Here is a 6,414-nt window from a genome sequence, read left to right as displayed (position 1 = left end):
AAAAGTGGATATATTTTGAGAATTCTGAGCGTAAAAGATCATGGGTAGCTCCAGGCGAACCACCGACATCGGCTACAAGAACAAATCGCTATGGACGGAAAACGATGCTCTGTGTTTGGTGGGATCAGAAGGATGTGATCTATTATGAGCTGTTAAAACCTGGCGGAACCGTTAATACTGAGCGCTACCGACAACAAACGATCGATTTGAATCAAGCTTTGCGTGAAAAACGACCAGAATATGAAAAAAGGCAACACAAAGTAATTTTGCTCCATGATAATGCACCATCGCATACAGCAAAACCGGTCAAGGAAACGATCGAAGCGTTCAGTTGGGAAATACTTTCGCACGCGGCTTACTCACCAGACTTGGCTCCGTTCGATTACTATTTATTTGTATCGATGGGACACGCACTTTCTGGCCAGCACTTCGCTTCTTACGAAAATGTACGAAAATGGCTCGATGACTGGTTTGCCTCAAAAGAGAGACAGTTTTTTTGGCGTGACATCCAGCAATTGCCAGACAGATGGGGAAAATGTATAGCTAGCGATGGGCAATACTTTGAATAAAATATTTCTAATCATTGTATTTTCTATATAAAAATTCCGGTTTCATATTTACATACAACCGGTACATCAAGCTGTAGAACATAAATTTACTTATTATGTAACATGGAAATGTCAAAAGCGCTAGGAATTTTTCAAATATTTTCGATATTTTATATATAATAACTTTTGCAGCTTTACATTTCTTATAGATGGATAAAAATGTGTACTGTACTGTACATGTGACGTTCGAAACTTGAGAGAGGCCTCGTCGGAAGAAACGACACAAAGAACAGAAAAAAAAACAGTAGCATGGCAAAAGAGGGTGCAGAGTCAGACGAACGATGCGAGGTGATTAATATCACCTGAGAAATTCGCGATCCAACGACGACTTTCCATCTATTCTCGCAGGTATCGCTCGATAACGCGCCTATTAATTGGATACCGATTCCTATCTCAAGAGAGACATTGTTACTCGTATATAGGTGTCTCGACGAAATTTCCATGAAATATTTACGAGACGCGTTGCGAATATTTACGAATCGTGACTTTTATGCATGGTTCGAAATTTTTCACGCGTCCATTCCATCCTTTGAATTTTACGATATGAAACAATGTCGCATTTTGACAATGTCTCAGAGTACGATATACTATATACTATATCAGTGTTATTTCCAAACTTTTGCATAAATATTCGGACACTTGACAATTATTGCAGATATCAAGATAATGCATACGAAATGTTGTTTCTCTAAAACTTCAATTTAGCAAGCAATATTACTAATTATGAAATTTTCTCATATCGTTAAATATCAACAGTATTATGGATGAAGAAATTTCTTATAAATGACATACATTGAACGTTAGAGAGATTTATAAGGAACACATCGAAAGTTCATTATTGGTCATCATAGATAATCGCTATGTTCGTATGATCCTGTTACAGAAGTTCAAAGTGGAAAGAAGAACATGAAAGTTGCTAGAAACAAACCTAGTATATAAGAAGACTTTAACACTTTATCTACATCACTCAGTCAGGTCTTTAACACAAAAAAGCTGTAAATGAAGAAAATTATAACAGCTGTATTATAAGAAATTCTTCATCTTAAAATTGGCGATTCTTACAAACCTGTAATAACGAAACTGAATATTCACTGAGAAAGTACCTTGAATGAATTGGAAATTGACTTCCACAACATTTACGCGCAGTTAAAGGTTGTGTATTTTCGTGCAGTCGCGGGGAGACGCGATCGCGTTGAGGCGCGTCAACGGCAGTCGTAAATCCCCGTTACGATTATACGAATCGACACCGCGAGCAGGCCGATCCCCTTATTTCTGTTAGGATAATAGGGCTGTTTGTGGTTGAATAACTGTAGTCTACAGTTATATAATAGAAGTATATTTACACCAGATTACAACCCGTAGACCGTATAGAGAAAATCTTGGAGGTCGTCGGACAGTACAATGTTTGACCCGAGGGTGGATAGCGTTAGCGCGTTGAATGCCGAGACCGTGTTAGAATAGTAGACGTGACTGGCCGATGTGTAGAAGAACAGTACGGGGTATGTTAGAGCAAAGTATTTGACTGTCCGAGGAGTGTAAGAGCAGTGACTTGACTGTGAAGTGAGGGTAACGATCCGCGATGCCCATTGGTTATAGCCAATGTTAATAAACGAAATACGAGGAGAAAGGCTCCTGCAGATATGGCTCATGGGTGTCCTTGTTCTTGGGAAAAATCAGCTGTTTCGCGGGGCACAGCTGCTTTCTCCGTAATTAGCAAGGACCGTTCAAAGGACCATCCATAAACCGAAAATACTTATGTGAATAGAAGTTAAGCTGAAAATATTCGGTTTATGGTGGTTCCTTGGGTTTCTTGTATGTATTATGTATATATGTATTAATTTAATATTAGAATACACATATAAATATCATAAATATCATAATATGTATCTAAATAATAATCTAATAAATAAATAAATATGTCTAAATACAATACGCAAATTCTTTAATTTTAGCTGTATGTAATATTTGTGTATATATATTATTTGAATCATAATATGCTAATTTTGCGAGTAGTATATGTATATTTATGTATACCTATATAACTACGTAAATCTAAAATCCTAATGGGATAAAGCAATTACAGTCTTTAATGACTAAATAACTTGTGACAATGGTGCGCGTTTAGCTACTAACATTTTACTAAAATTTATTATCTATCCATTAATATTACCATCATTATCTGTCACGAATAAAAGAAATGATAAAAACTGTTCGGCTTTTTTCATAATAGCTACAATGGTAAAGCTATAATAATACTATAACTAAAATCGACGAACTGTTATGAAGCAGATATTGAAGAAAACCTAGTCACCCAAATAAATAATTAATAAATAAATAAATAAGTCACCCAAATAAATAATAAATTTCCCAGCAGTACCATTGAGATTCTATTCCACGAAAAAAGAGTACAGTCTGCACTTTGAAGCGACAGACACGCGTGTCAACTCTAACAAAACACATAAGTACTAAGATATTTTGTTTCCATGTCAATCTTCTGTCCAGAATCATGCCCGGATATCCGACTGACTCTTTATCTGGGATAGGTATATTGTTTATCGTCACCTGTGGGCATGTTTGTTTTCGTAGCGTGAAAGTTATGTGGCTGGATTTGTTAGAGGAAGATTTGAAATAGAACTGCGATACATTCGATATGGAAGAATGGTTTTTGGGTCGTCACACACACACACACAGAAGTCAATGGCTGGAAACGTTTGAAATATACACGCGAATGCGTGAAAATGGAGTAATCGAAGCCAGTTCGGGATATTTTTCGGTTTTAAATTATATCGAATCTGCTTTACCTGTTCCTGTGCTACTTTTTTTATTAGATCGACGAAACAATGATTAGAAAACGAAAAGAGGACGGTTTGAAAATTTAAAAAGAATATGACTCAACAATATCGCTTGTAGTTTTACATCGAATTCATAGATTGCCTGTTTTAGTACATCTTTTTTATATTTCAATCTTGTTCTAGTTTTAACAAAGAAAGGCTCTTAATGGTTTAAAAAAAAAACTTTAGCGCAAAATAGAATCAAAAGATCGTCCATATTAACTGTTAAGGTTATTCGATGTATGTGGAATTAAAGAAACGCGTGGGTAAATTGTAAGGTATTGTAAGTAAGTAAGTAAGTAAGTAAGTAAGTAAGTAAGTAAGTATATATATATATATATACACACACTTATGTTAACAATATGTATATATATATATCAAACATATTGCTAACATACTTTGCATAGTGCTCGTGCAAATTTGCATATTCTATATGCATAGTTGTTGTATATTTCTTACACATTTACGATGCATAAACATCCGCCATCTACTCATCACAGTGCTAACGAGATTTCAAAATGATTCCTATAACACGAATAATACATTCATAAAATATGTCTGCAAATATCTGAATATTCTTGTGTTGTATAGCAAAATATACAATACGGACTCCGCCATTAAAATGCAATACAGCCAGCCTAATTTCTTCTTCGTTCCATGCAAAAGAAGAAAGAAATACGGCAAACGGAAACGAAAGAGGGCGGTTTAGACAGAGACAAAAATTTCGTACGTATTCGTCCTCCTTTCTTGTCGAAATGCGAAACTTTTCAACTTGAAAGCCAGCAAGTCAATGTGTTTCCTGGCGAACACGCAAAAGTGCGACCATGTCGGCCGAGATTTCCAGCGAAACGAGATCACCAACATGACGTGGAAACTTTTCCCAAGTTTCATCTCGTGAACGTCGCGTCGATTTGTTATGCTTCCTCGTAAGAAAGATTGCTCAATTTCGAGAGGAACGTAGTATTGATCAAATTAGGACTGTGAAATGAAATCGCAACCAGCCAAATAATGATTCATGGCATGTCTGATTATCGATATAAAATATCAAAATTGGAAAATCAATGACAATGGTTGAATAAGATGTAATTAAAAATCTCGTAAAAAAAATGTAACGATATTGTATCGATATGAATTCAATTACTATTTCAAATAACTACGATTTCAGTATCGAATTTGCCAAAATTTGCTCCGCTGGGCAATGGCCATTTATGTATATACTATGCGTGTTAAATATAAATACGTATATGATATTTTGAAACTTTATTGACATTGGGACAGGATTATCATGCTTATATTGGCAAAAATTTAAATCAATCTAGAAATGTGTATAATATACGCAGTAAATTAGTACACAGCCATGGCGAGTATTTTATAATAAACGTTTAATATAAAGAGCATTTAATATAAACGGATAATTGAGTGTTTAAATTTACTTTTCCATCTTTACGAAATATGTACCTGCACCAAATAGCATCTTGCAGTTCCTACGTACATTTTTAGATTTGTTTCAAACTTTATCAGACGTAACCATGATAGTTGGATTGTAGTGCTAATTAAATTTCAAAATGTTCCGTGTCACACACGATATATTCATTAAAAGTCTCCATAAATGTTCGAATACTTTTTCGAACCAGTGTAAACTTACGAGATCGTGTGGTGTGAAGTTTTTTTCTAAATTCGTCAATTTCTAAAAACTAAACTCAAAATGTGCGCTCAAGTCGTTTAACACTTGTTGAAACAATTTGCTGCACGTTCATCGTGCAATTAATTGACAATACGGAACAATAAGAAGATCGAGCAGCCGCCACATGGAATCAATGAACACGTGCCAATTAACGCGATGCAGTTAATAGTTTGGCAGTCTCGATTGTCTCTCCTAATATTTATTCATTCCTTATCTCGTGCATCCTGACGACGTATTAATAATCACGCACGAATATTCGTAGATACGCGCTCGCACGCGTGCTTCTATTGCTTCAAATAGCACGTGCCTCGAATATGATAACAGATAGACACAGGCCGGTCAGCATACGGAAATTTCGTTCCTTTCATGTTTCAAACATCTCCTATGGCTCTGTGTGTGTGTCCCATTCGACGAGTCGACAAAGTCAATTCGAACAATACTTTCGACAGAGACGTTTCTTCCGGACAAAGAAGCTTTCAAATAAAACAAAACGAACGCTTTAAAACGCTCTCTCTGTTTGTGTTATATGTACCTTGTAGAGTGTATCGAGACGTAGCAAAATGTTTGTCGAGCTAAAATTCTCGCATATGAGACACAGGTTGTTTCACCTTTTCAAATCTTCTGCGAACACGTGCGAGAACTTAAGACTTTCTGGTTATGGTTCGATTATAAATTCCTCAAGCGATTCAATGGATTCGATGGATTTATTTATCATGTAGGATATAGCAGGATAAGACGTCCAGAATAAAAACCGATTTTATCAACGCACCATTCGATAATTTACCGGAAGCAAACGTTACAAACCTATTTTCATCACTCTGTCTCAATTTTGTTCAACTACGGTGCATCTTACCAACAAGTTTGAAAAAGGTTGAGAATAATAGTTATGCCAATATGTTGATATCGTAAATACAACAAAGTAAACGCTCTGAAACTTCAATATTAACTCCATATTTTTCAGCACCTTTTAGCGTTTTTCAATTTTTATACTTGGGATTTGTAACGAAAAAATCTAACAAAAATTTCTCTAACCTAAATCACTTGTTTACAATGTCCTACGATTTTTTTTTAGAATTTTTGCCTACCATCAAATAGAAAAAATAGGAAAAAGACGGAAAATCCGAATTTAGCCTATAACGACACTTCCGGTTGAGTTAAAGGGTTGGAATGGAATTGGTTTATGATGCATCGATGCTTCATCGAAGCTTCGGGATAGATGGTAGTTATGGAAAGTTGATTGAAAATTATGATACAGGTATCAGTTTGAGGACACATGTGGGATATTTGTTGC

Source organism: Bombus pascuorum, unplaced genomic scaffold, assembly GCF_905332965.1.
Source record: "Bombus pascuorum unplaced genomic scaffold, iyBomPasc1.1, whole genome shotgun sequence".
In the NCBI taxonomy this organism is placed as follows: domain Eukaryota; kingdom Metazoa; phylum Arthropoda; class Insecta; order Hymenoptera; family Apidae; genus Bombus; species Bombus pascuorum.
This window is presented reverse-complemented; position numbering follows the sequence as displayed.